General features: G+C 32.5%; 1 protein-coding gene and 1 pseudogene across 1 annotated transcript in view; one reads left to right on the top strand and one right to left on the bottom strand.

Moving 5' to 3' along the window:
- The window catches only part of ANTXR2 (ANTXR cell adhesion molecule 2), a 137,015-nt gene that overhangs the window by 39,301 nt on the left and 83,527 nt on the right, over window positions 1-14,187 (bottom strand). The gene's annotated exons all lie outside the window — the stretch shown is intronic.
- Window positions 7,622-7,741, top strand: LOC118609259 (annotated as a pseudogene).

Below are 14,187 nucleotides of genomic sequence, written 5' to 3'. Positions count from 1 at the left end.
CACTTAATAAAAGAAGTGTATTTATCTGATTTACAAAGTGATTGATTTTCATTTAGGATTCATCTACTACTGTTAGCCCAAGTTGGAAAATCAATCTCAGAGTGATCCAATAGGAGAAGAACAGTTCCATGTAGCTATACACACTTAATGACAGGAACACACTAGTACTTCACTGCTTATAATAGTTTTAAATAGAGAAAACTTTATGCTGTTGTGACACTAGGCAGCAAATTGTAACATACCAAAAATGACAATGGAAATAATCTAATATCACACATTAATATCTCTTTTTTTTTGAAAGAAGGAAAGCAGAAGAAATAGACAAGTTTTATAAAAACAAAAAGCTGGCATAAAATTTAAGCATACTGCTCTATTAAATCTGCATCCTCTTTATTTTCTTCCATGTGCAGTTATTTTCAATTTATTTTAAGCATAATGGTAGCAAAATATCCATTATGAATATTTTATATAGTTATATTGTTCAAACATGTTCTAGAATTTTAAAGAATATATGCCATTATTTACTTCTTATAGTAACTTGTAAATTGTTTATATTTATGTATTAATTATTGATGGCCTTATGAAATGTATAATTACCAAAAAAGTATGAATTTAAACAGACCTGTAAACAATGGACCAAACTTCCTATCTACATAAATTCTTTCATTCATCAAAGATTATTAAAGCCTACTGTCTGAGCAATAATGTGCAAGGTCCGGAAGTTATCCTAGTGAACATAACAGAAAAAGTTCCAGCCCATGTGATCGGAATTAGGTAAAATGATGTATTTTCAAAAGTATCTTTGTGATTGTTTATTTCTCCATACACGAATGAGAAACTGAGGATCAGAGCAATGAAGAAACGTGTGCTAGGTTTCAAGCTAATCAATGACTGTGTAGGAAACCCAGGTTTTCTGACTCCTAATGTAGTAATATTACCAACATGCCATCAAGGGCTTTAGAAATTGCCTTCTTCCAATAACTTACTTCTCCAACTACCAGTCTCTTGCTTCAGCCTGGAAAACTGCTTGCTATTTCCTGGAATATGCAAGCTATTTCATCCCTCTTGTTCCTTTGAACATGCCTTTCCTTTTGGGGCAAGTTGCAATATAAGAAAGAGTTGAATTACACAACCTCTTATTCATGCAAAATTTCTTTATTCTACTTTCTGTGAATTTGTTGTCATTTCTAAATATTGCTTTTTATTTATATATGTATGCAGAATTAAATATAATATATAATATTAAATTAATATTAAATATAAAATTAAATATTATAGAGTAATACACATGCATTTTAAATACCTGCTGAAATAATTTATCAATCTATCTATATGATCGTAGATACAAAATTGATAATTTTGTCACCAAAGAATCAGATTCAAAATCCAAAGTTTAACAGTACTTCTTTACCTACATAATAGCCCTAATTCAGTCAGTTATTGACTGAATAGGAGGACAAAGTGGTGCACTGCAAAATGACAGTAAGGCATAATGGAGCATTCACTGAATTGGAAATAAAAAAAACCTGGGTTTGAATCTAGTCTCTGTTGCTTTAAGAAATGTAACCTTGGGAAATTCACAAAACATCTCTGGGTCTCATATTCTTCATCTGTAATATGGGAGTAATATAACACCTAACTCTAAACACTGTTAAGAGCTGAACATAGCTAAATGAATATACCTAAGAATTGTAGGTGCTCAATTACTGCTGCTTGAATCGGAGTTCTAAACCTTTCCTGTAAAAGAAATTGTTCCCCCTTTCCTGAAATTGAGTGCCCTTAACAAGTAACAAGGGCTCTGTCACCCCCATTAGAACCAGGAACAACCCCTACATGTATATGCACGTACGCACATAGAAACACACAAATGAATACATATACATTTGTACCATAAGCTTGAGTTTCAGCTATCTCTCAAAATATTTCTAAGAAGCAAGAAGACACCTGACAGATCAAGAAAAATATCTGAAGCCATAAATCTGACTATTTTTAGCTAATGAACCTAAACTGTTCTTAAAAAAAAAAAAAAGATGGAATTTATATTGGGGAAAAAGTGTTACTGTATCCAAGAAACCACATTACAACATGATAATCCACCAGACTTACTCTATCATGATTTCATGTGATTTTTTTGTGACTCATAATGAAAGACAAGAGAAAAACATTGACACAGGGCTAAGCCATACAGAAAAACACATGTTATCTCCATTCCTGTTATAAATATATTTATAGCAAACCTTCCAAGACTCTAATTCTAATTTCATTGGATCATATTACCTCCCAGCTCCAAACTTTACTGGTTCTGCACTGCCTATAAATTAAGATCTAAACTCTGGACCCCTGCAGATTTTTGTGGTCTCTCCAATAATCAGTTAATATGCACAAAAATAAACAGGTGGATAAATGAAAGGTAAACTTTCATTTTCACGTTTTTTTCTGTTTACATTTAAAGCTGATCATTAAAGGAAGAAAAACTGATGTAAAGAAAAAACATATATCTCTAAGCCAAATTCACAATTTAAAATTTGTAAACAATACTACTCAAGCCACTGACTGTAACATGCTATTGAAATTCAGGTCATAGTCATCAGAAGTAAGATATAGATGTAAAACTTAAATTAATTTAGTGTATTGTATGTTTTCATTATAGACCTTTTCTTTTTATTTTGTCCATATGTATGGAGAACATGAGATATAACCGTGAAATCAAATTTCCAAAGTTTTGAACTTTATCTCCTTTTTAAAGACTTCCCTTTAAAGAAGTATAAGCCATTTTTCTATGACCAAAATACTTATAATTAATACATTTAGTTGTAATTTCCTATCGAAAAGTATCTCAGGTTAATAACATGGATTTGATAGTGCAGGGTGTTTAAGCCAATGAATATGCATGGAATAGCCACAGGTGGAGAAAAAAATAAGGATTTTCAGATTAGACTGCTTTGTCATTTCAAAGTTCAGTTTGTCGAATTCTAAATGATTAAGGTTGTAATAGCAGACTATATAATTTGTAGCTTATTATTTAAATAAACAATTTTCCTATCATTTCTGCATGTTTTTCAGAGGAATAATCTCTCTTCTCTATTCTTCATTTTTTTCCCTTGTTCTTCCCTTCTTTTGCCCTTTCTAGCTCCTGAATCTCCCTCCTTCTATTTCACTCCATAGTCTGACATTGCCTCTTAAGTGAAGTATTTTGTGTGCTGGTAAACATAAAAGTAATATTACTCAGATTTACTGCTGTTGCTATACTCAGGGATTTTATTTGGATTTATTGTTACTTGTCTATAATTCCTAACTGCCCTACAGTAACTGTCAAAAGGTAAAGGCCTAAATATTAACCCAGGGAAATCTTTGAAAGATGTAAATGAAAATATTTATGTAAGATACACACACACACACACACACACACACACACACACACCTCTCCCATAAACCTCTTATCTCATTAAAGAGCATCTGATGCCAAACCATGAACAGTGTATTAAGGACTTAACTTCAGTATTAATAACTCAGCTTTAAAACTCTTGGCAATTAATTAAGATTAATAACAGAAGTCATCCCCTTTTCCCCAATGTAACACTTCCTCCTATCTCAATTCCCTACTTCATTGATCCTTCCATGCTCATTTCAGGCTGTAAAAACCCAAGGTCCCGAAACTTTGATCTTATTATCTGCTGCCTTTTGTATCTGAGATTAACAAAGTAGACATTAGCAAATTTACAACCAACAACTCAGACAGCTGCCCTACTTTAAGCAGTTAATGAAAAAGGAACTAATCTAGTTAAGAGCATAGGACTAGTTCGTAAATCTGGATTCACAGGACAGATAAAGCCGTCACACCTCTTCTTGAGAGTAGGAACTGAATTCAACTGACAGCCCTCTTTTCACTATTTGTTGAGAGGAACCAGCATTTCTGTAAACTGGACTAATGATACACTCAGAGCTGGCATAAGATGATTATGTAAGAGATTGTTATTATAATGTATGATTTAACTCACACAAATACAAATTTCACAAGAATTCTAATCATGAAAACTCTTCTTGGGTCAAATATGAAACAAAGGTTAAATATGGTTTAGAAAAAAAATGAGAAGAATGCAACTGCAAGCAACAAAGTAATAAACATATCCTGATAAAGAGAATTATTAAAAATTACAAGCCTTCATCTATTCAGAATTCACCTAAATGAAAATAATTGTCATATTTTTATAACTCAGAAAATGTTTAATAGATTTAATTATAAATTAAAAATTAATCATCACCTCAAAATAAATTTTCGCTTCATATAAATAATATTTTTATGTATCAGCATCCTCAGCCATATCTTTATAATTCAAATTTGTCGAATTTAAGAAGTGCTCTGATGTCTTAATTTTCTTAGTAGCTTAGTTTCAGGGTAGAATCATGAAGGTAAAATTATAAGTCCTAATAACAAAAACCTTTAAAGTCTACAAAGTCAAATGCTTTATCTCTTAAAAATCAACTAAAGCCTAATTTATATATTCATCAATAGATCATTTTCTCTTTTATCAATTAAATAAAACTAAGAGGAACATTAATAGACACACTGCTCTTCATTGAACCAATATCTTGTGCATATTATAGGGAAATAGGATATCACAGCCAGAATTAGGGTGTTAAAGTCTTAATCCTGCTCACTGAGTTGTGGGAACCATGCATGAGGTCTGCTAGGCCTCAGCTTAGATGCATCAGGTGAAGAAGGGTAGAGAGAATAACTGAGAGAAAAATTAAAATTTGAAAGCCATTCATAGGGAATATGGTAAGTCCACTTTGAAATAGATATTACGGTGACAATAGGATATCCAAGAGGAAAATTTGTATAAGCTTTGAGAGACATGCAAGTAGAATGCAGGATAGTAGATGGTCTAAAAATGATGTGCCTCATGATGACAGCAAAGTGGTGAAAGTTTATGTGCTCTCTAAAAAAGTGAGATGTGAAAGAACATAAGACTGAGGATAAAATCTTAGAAATAAATCAATGTTAGGAGGTAGGAGAATGAAGAGAAATGAAAAGGAGGAAGATAACTGAAGAGTAATTGCTCTTTACTCTGGAAGTTTTATCTTTATATTATGTATATAAATGCACTATTTGAATATTTTATTGAAACATGTTTTACAGATTTACTTGCTAACTCTGTTAGGCAATTAAGATATATGTGTGCAATTGCAAATATGTATAATCCCTGTGTTATGTATGTGTGTATAATTTTAACTAGGGTAGAACAATGCTATTTGAATGAAATGTACTGAATTCATAATAAACTCTTAGTTAAAAAATCATTAGAGTCAGGAAATAGTTCTAGTAGAAAGTTTTATTGTAAGAATTGGTGCTTAATTTTTTTTAAAAAAAGTGTTAGAAATCTCTAATTTTGATTCAAATGTGTGCTTAGTACTGAACAAGATTATGAAAATATATATATATGTATTATTTTCAGTACACTTGCCTGCTTGCCAAGAAAAATTATAGAAATCTAAAGTTTAGGAAATTAAAATCATTGTTTTCTCCATTTTCCAAGTGAAAAGAGCTCTCTAAGGAGAGAGATATGAGGTAAATCAGATAATAAAATTATTTTGAAAAGAGAAAGTTTGTGAAAACTATTCCAACTTCTTTAATTGAAAAAAAAAAGAATAAGGAGAAAAAAAGGGAAATTTCATGTAACCCTTGGAAATAATTGTTCATTTTTAATCCAAAAGCAGATAAATAAAAATTTTTTAATTCCATTAATATTCTTAAACATAATTTCTTGCAAAGTTTGAAAAGCAAATCATTTTTATTTTATACCTCAAATTATATCAATTTCAAATTTCTCAAATGTTAGAAGTTGTGATTTGATTTAGAGTGGAATTAGTGGAAAATATAAGTAAAGATTACGTAAAACAATTTTGAAGATGATTCATTTAGAGATTATAAACATATTATAAAAATCCTACTGTTTTATTTAGGAATAGAATATAAAGATATGTAGCCAAAAAGGCATTTGTCCTTAAAAGTACATATTATATAATGCGTTAATATAAATTCATTTTTAAGAATAAGGGGGCAATAAAACCTTCCTACTCAAGTCAATTTCCTTAACTAAGTTATAGTTTTTTAAAACTGATCAACGGGGGTCTAGTAGACAGAAAGGCACTATCATAATGCCCTTTGTTAAAATAACAAACTGTCTACAAAATAATGCACCTTTGCCCCTCCTTGGACTGGGCCTTTTGATTCTAAATTGAAACCTGAATATTTAACACATGCAGAATGATATAGTTTTGCAAATTCTTAGATATTATAATGAAATTTAAATAATTATGTATTTCACCCTCTGTAATTAACATCATATAAAGGCTATGCATAAAGTACAGAAAAACAGAAAAAAAAGATAAAAAATTATATCCGTGCTGACATTTCTCCTCCCAGTTGGATGATATAATTAATATCCTCACAGTACTCTACATTGGAGCTGTGTATTGAGCCTAAGAAAAAAATTTGTCTAGCCCTGGACAATCAGTGTTAACCCTCGAGATTTTTAACATATTCTTTTAGTGTGCCAAAGCTCACTGATGATGAAAAAAAGAGTTCATTTCTAAAATCAGTGCATTAATTTGAGAAGAGAATATTTACACTAATATAGTATTTTTTGTCTTGATTATCGAAAGGTTGCTGACCAATTTTAAGCAAGAAATATCTCTATCTAAACTTATAAATGGTATATGATACCACTAAATAAAATTATATCTGGATCAGGGGGGTAAAAAGTCAATTATATATCCAAGTTCTATTTATACTTTTTTGAAAAAGTAAAATTTTTGGTAATTTCATGATTAAATTTTGCATATTCTGGAGAATCAAACTGAGTCAATACTTGTCATCTTACACATATAATTAAGAGATGATTTTATTTAAGCTAAGACATGGTAACAAAAAGCACCCTATTTCAAAAATTTGTTCTTTTCCATTAAAATAGACATTAGTTGATGACATACACACCGAGAAAATACATTCTATAAAATATATATATATATTTATATGTATATATGTATATATATGTATATGTATGTGTGTATATATATATATATATATATATATATATACACATGCACATAAATCAGTTAGTGAGATTGTAGTAAGAATGGCATGCTCCTGACATAGATTATTCTAATACAAATTTATCTTTCATACATGTATAAACCAGAGTTAATTACTTCTACTAATTTAAACAGGATATTTTAAGGATGCCCTAAAATATAAAGACAAGAGATAGTAAGAATGAAAGATAACATAAAAGATAGAAAATCCTAGTGGTACTTTTTCCCAGTGAGGTAACATCATAACTGGCCTAAAGAGCTACAAAAAATTTCAGATCTTAAAGCAATAAAAGGTAAGCAACCACTTCACAGTTTTAAAATTTTTTGGTATTTTTCTCTATTATTTCATTTAAATACAAAAAAAAAGGAAAGGTATGAAAGCATCATGGGCATTTTGTGTACAATCAGACTGACTCAGGCTAAAAAAGGGTTTACTTACAGCTGCAAAAATCTATTACAAAGTTCAGCTATCTGACACGAAATATTTTGAAGGAATGCAAAAACCAAGTTTAATAATGTAGTTGTTGTCTATAGCCATGCTGCCCTGAATGTGCCTGATCACGTCTGATCTCGTGAAGCTAAGCAGGGTTGGGCCTAGTTAGTACTTAAATGGGAGACCACCTAGGAATACCAGCTGCTGTAGCAGTTAAAAAAATAATCATACAAAAATAAAATTTAATTAAAAAATAAAATAATGCAGTTATTAGCAGCATAACTCCAAGCACTGAAAACATTTGAAATGTCAAATCATTTGAATGAAGGTTTCAATTTGCTCAAAAACACCCACAAAGTGGTTTACATTTTGCAAATGTTATGGGGAACCTAAAGACAGTGTGGCACAAAATCTCTGCTATCGAGAAGCTCATTCAGTCTGAAGATGAAATGGTTGACAGCACTGAGCATTGGGTGGTTTGTTAAGCATGACACAGTCAAGTGATCTTTGGGAAAGATCACTTGAAGAAGCCTCCACTGAAGAAGGTGAGGCCAGTTCGTTTTGAGCGTGAGAATTCAGAAGCAGGACTGGCAGAGGAGTGAGTATAAATCCAGAATTAGAGATGTAAACAGGAGGACTAGCCTTTTTTTCACTGAGGTTATCAGGCTACTCTAGTGCCTTTAAATGAACCTGTGCTATGTTCTCAGATTTTTTTTCTATAGAGTTTTTTTAAAAAACGAAGACCAACATTGAATTCTGTCAGAATGGATTTTTTTTTAAGCAGCTACCATTAATCATTTCAAAAATAAATAAATTATATTTGTATAATTAAAAGTTCTCTCAGTATAATAAATTTAGCTCAATTGGAAATTCACCATGCACTTATGTTGCTTATTTCACCACTGATGAAAACTTTGCCATGCACAAGCATCTCTCCCCAGGCCATTGCTCCCTGGCTACTCCCATTCAAAAGGATGCCTTTGACTTGGCACCTTTATCTCACAATGGTGATGCAGGTATTTCCTCGAGTGAGGAAGCCTAAAGTTATTAATAATAATAGTTTACATTACTATAGAGTCCTTATTATTTTACCATACCTTGGAGCTTTATTTGTCAGGCTAATATCTTAACCAATTCTATTATGTCATATGTGTGTATGAACACAGGTGCACAATTATGAGTTTTTGCAATATTCCCAGAGAATATTGTACATGTTAAAAAAATTGTTTTTCTGGCTAAATCTAGGTGGTGGAGAGGGAAAAACCACCTCAAAAAAAAATGCTGTCTTTAACATGTAATTCTTACTTTTGACTTGAAATTTTATTTCTAATATTCAACTATAATTATGAAGTCATTATAAATAGGAAGAAAATTAAAGTCAATGCAATTTTCTAAATTTTGTTTTACCAAAAATACACACCCATTTGAAAAATTCTAAATCCATTTCTCCACCATGTAATAAGAAACTCTGTTACTACTACTAGCGTTCTTCCAGTGCAGTATATAAATTTATGTCTGCTTACTGGTAAATGAGGGATTGCAGTCTGAAGGTTAACATAACCTCAATTACAGCCAAGAAGCTCCTTAGAGATTTAATGGGTTTATGGAACAATTCCAAAACTAGTGCTGTGCTTTCTTCTTTCTTTGCCTTTCTGCTTCTCTCTCTTTTCAAATAAAAAGAGGAGAATGCATGGTAATGCATCATTTATAAATTACCTTGTTATTGCAAAAACAAAACACTGCTTTGAAAACCAAACAAACTCCTGCTGCGGACTCCAGCATGTTTGATGGAGGCCCTTCAAAAGAGTCCATGGCTTAATGGAGGTTGTTTATGTGGAGACTTCGATCTGTACCTGCTGTCCCCCGTCACTCCCTGGAAACTTGGCGGCAGATGTTGCTGCGTTAACTCGTCTCTGAAGTGGCTTTCTGTCCTCGTCTCCTCACCGCAACGGAGTCAAACTGCATTAGATCTCTTTATTTGTGCCTAAGGCAAGTTTGGGAGCGCAGCTGTGTCCACCCCTACTCCTACCTTTGGTGTTTCGGGCCTCCAGGCAGCGAGTGTGAGACCAAAACGGTTCTGCGGCTCTCAGCTACCTCCGCTGACAATCTGGCCGCTCGCTGCCGGCTAGGGAGGCCGCTGCCGCTGCTGCAAACAGATGTCGGTGACAACCTGCTAGCTCACACCTGGACGCGCGGCCCTAACCTCGCGCTCCGTGCGCTGAAACATTCATGACTCCGAGGAGTTGCCGCCACAATCAAAGCCTGTGCCTGGTGTATGTGCAGCCCGCGGAACATTAAAATCACCTCGGCAGGAGTTGGCGGCACCAAAAGGTAGCGAGAGAGAGGGACGGAGAGATTTCGCGCCGCTTTGATACTTTATGCCTGAACTTCAATTACTTGATCAAGGACTTCAATTCAGCAGTGAATTCTTCTCCAAAAGAGCCCGGTGCGGCCTTTGAGCCATAAAAGGAGAGCATTTGGCTTGAAATTCAGCGTGATGCGACTTGCAGGATAAATGTGCCATGACTATGGGGTTAGTTCTACGTTCGCTGATTTGTTTATTGAACTAAACTCTCAAGAGGCAGAATCCGCAGAAAACAACTTATAAATAAATGACAAAATTGTTTTCCAGCGTAGAAACCTGATGTTGACTAGGCAGAGGTTCTGTTAATTTGGAACTATCAGCCACAGCTTGAAAACAATTGTTTTCTTGTCTATTAAGCGGCATTAAGAGTGACTATTATTTCCTTTAAAATTCAGAAAGGAGAAAACATTCTGGTTTACTTCTTGACAATATTAAACAAACTGCGTCTAATTCCAACTAGAATATTTTTCCCCAAAAGTCTACCTAATTTCTACAACATACAAATTGCTGTATACTTACACACACACACACACACACACACACACACACGCACACACCCCTCCTATACCATTATACAAATACTTCATAAGAAGCATAATCGATAGTAAATACATACAAGACTTTATGAGCACAGGGAAATAACAAAAATATCTGCAAAATTTATTCACCAATTTATATGCTGATGAAAGTTTCTTTTAAAAATAATTGGCCTTGAATAACTAAACATATTTGTTCCAAAAAATTATCTAATGTACAGAGACAAATGTTTTTAGGGGGAATCGGTGCATTTAATTCTAAGCAGACACAGGACTATTTACAAATTTCCTAATATTTAATGGGAAAATTTAATGGGAAAACAATTTTGATATGAAAGCGATCAACAGTTTCAAAGGACAATGAACATCTTATTTGTATGTACATACAAACATGAAACCTTTCATGAGTAGTCTGAGTTTCAAATGTTTAACTTAGTTAATCAGGTACTGATTAGTTTCAGGGAAGTACTTGACAGGATTTCACCCTTATGCTCTGGAGCCCTATCACAGGTGAGTATGGTTATGTAAAAAGCAATCAAAACACCTCCAAGACTAATTTTCTTATTCAATGATTATGCATTAGCTTACCTAGGTAATTCAACACAAAGAATAGCCAGAGAAGAAGAGAATACCGCCACTTGGACATCCTCCTAAATTTAAATTATTTTCTACTCTATATAATCCTATGAGACAAATATATACATACAAAATTGGTGAAAACCATGAAGTTCGGGCAGTTTCACTTTTGAGGGCTTAACTAGCCACAACAAATAGAATGTGACAGTGAACCATGCATGGTCTCCTTCTTATGTATAGATAAAATTCTACCAAAGTAAATCATTCCATTTTTTAAATCATACATTAAAATTAGCTGTGCCAAATGTGCTCTAAATCCCTGATTCTCTCTCTGCCTCTAGATCCTCATTTTTATACTAGGTAAATTATTTTAAGTTTATTATATTTAACAAATATTATATACTCTTTTTTTTATAAAACAAATCAAATTTGTGGAATGTTGGGAGTCATTATCTGTACTATGCCACTGCACCATGCATTTGTGATTTTATTTAAATGAATAATTAAATATTACCTTGGATAATAATATTTGATGGTTTTTCAGTTATTGTAAAGACTTTTAAATTAAGTCCACCAAAATATTTACTATGGTTAAGTGTCCTTTGGTGCAAATTCTTTTTGGCACAAGTATCACAGAGTCATATGGTTGGCCTCATCAGTAATGATAGTTATCGTGTTCATAAGGATAAGAATCGAGCAATTGAAAGGCTTCGATCATTCAAATGAGGCCAAAAAGAAAATTACCATAGTATATAAGAAATGAATTAACTAGTATAAGTAATTAGCAAGTCTGAAAGTGAAAGTATAGTGGAGATAAATGTGTTTAAGAAACAAAGAGGAATAAAGGAGATGGATGAGTGGGAGGAAGGAAGGAAGGAAGGAAGGAAGGAAGGAAGGAAGGAAGGAAGGAAGGAAGGAAGGAAGGAAAGCATTCTAGAGACCATGCAATCAATACAGGATGATGGCTTTCTAAAACATAATGAAACATTAAAAAAAAAAAAAAACTGGACTTCTTCAGTTATCCTAATAATGTACAAAACACCAATTCTGCTAAAGCATTAGAATTAGTTTTGCTATGTAATTCTATAAACTGAAAAAATACAGATTATAGTTATGTATGTGTGTGGATTAGGAAATTTATATTGGAATTAATTCTATCAAATAAAGAGGAGCTGGTTGATGATGTGGAGTTGATAGAAACAGATAGTATTAATGATCTTTTTGAAAGACAAAAAAAAATGGGATATGGCAAATAAAAAAGGGGGCAATATTTTCCTATTTAAAGGGAAAACATTATATGTTAATAACCACAGACTTTATATCGAACCCCAGTTTAAAAAATAATAAATATTATGAAGGATCACTAGCAAGAAACAGAAGCAATAGAGCAACCCATGCTGAGCTTACCTGATTTCCAAGATCAAGTTATTTTGCATCATTGGTTTTGTTGAAGGGGGAATACATAAATGTACATTATACCTCAAATTCAGTAAATAATTTAACAAAATTTATTAAAAGCCATGTGAAAAGATGGTAATCTAAGACTTTACTATTAAGTGGGTCCCTAGCTTGCCATACTAATATCATGTAACTGTGGAATGCCAACCCATGGGGGAAAATTCTCATGAAATGCGAGGTTTAACGGTGGCTTGAATAAATGACAAAAATTTGCATGGGATATGAAGTTAAAAGCAACAAACAAACAAGACAAACAAACACTCCTGGACATGGACAATAGACTAGTGGCTACCAGAGGGGTGGGGGAAAGAAGAGAGGTGGAGGTAAATGGGATAAAAGGGGTCAAATATGTGGTGACCGAAAGAAATCTAATTATTGGCAGTGAACACAGAATGCAATACATATATGACTAACTGTTTAATTGTACACCTGAAACTTACTAGATTTTGTTAACTAATGTCACCATAATAAAACAAACAAATAAATAAAATTTTCAAGAGAAAACTTGTTGAAAGCAGTAAATCAAAAATAGGTATTAGAGAGAAAGATTAAGTCACACTGTGTCAAACACACATAAAGCCATAATATATATTTGAGAGAAAAAAAATCAATTAATTGAACAGCAGCTGATGTTTACTAAGTTTAAATATCTGCACTTAAGTAAAAAACAAAAAATCATATAGCATACATAAGACTAGAGTGGAAAAAACTGGTATTTTAGTTAATCATGTAGAATAAATGTTATTATTTCTTATTTAAACTTTGGAAATACAAAATCTTTAAAAAGTTTTGTGCTAACTTTGTCACCAAAACTGATTTAGAAGCAAAACCTGACCTGAACTAGCTTGAGGCTATAGTCTATGTTTATCTACTTTTAGTAATTGATACTTGTGTAGCAAAATGTTTGAATAATATGATCATGAGGTACTGCTTACATAAATATGATATACGGACTATATCAGATTCCTAAAAATCTGAAAAATTCTGTATTTTGAAACAATGTGATCTCAAGAATTAGATTAAAAGGCTTTAGGACTATATTAAACAAAAGTGTGACAAAACTACTAAAAATCAAAGGAAATCTTAGACAAATAATAGAAGCATCAGTCTTAAATCATGGAAAAAAGAATTTAACCTATTGAGACAACACATGGAATGTTCTAGCACGCTAAAAAAAATGTTACACGCTAAAAAAAATGTTACATTTACACAGTATCTAATAAAGCTCTTGGTACATGTTTGGCTCTAGATAAATACTGTTAAATGAATTAAAGATTGAGTGTAATCCATCATTTAAAAATCAAATATATCAACTTATCCAAACTCAAAGCTTTCTTCTGTTTTTAAGCCCCATTCTCCAGATATTTAGTAATACACGAATCACTATATTCTTGGCTGCCTCACAGACTTTGCTCATGATGCTTCATCAATGGAATGCTCACTCTACCCAACTCCATCTAATGAAATCCTATTCATTTTCAAATATATAAGGCCTATGTTTTTGAAGAAGCATCCCCAAAGTCCTCTAGGAAGAGTTAACCTCTCTTCCTCCATGCCCTCAAGAGTACTCGATACCTAACTATAATATGGCCCAGATCACATTCTGGAATAAATACTTCTGTATGTGTCTTGTTTACCAAATTCCAGGTTTCTTAATGGCAAAGGCTATAGTTTGTACACATCTCTCAGTATTACCTGATGCCATTACTTGTGCATATATACAA

This window comes from Rousettus aegyptiacus, unplaced genomic scaffold (assembly GCF_014176215.1).
Source record: "Rousettus aegyptiacus isolate mRouAeg1 unplaced genomic scaffold, mRouAeg1.p scaffold_m13_p_10, whole genome shotgun sequence".
Lineage (NCBI taxonomy): Eukaryota > Metazoa > Chordata > Mammalia > Chiroptera > Pteropodidae > Rousettus > Rousettus aegyptiacus.
This window is presented reverse-complemented; position numbering and strand designations above follow the sequence as displayed.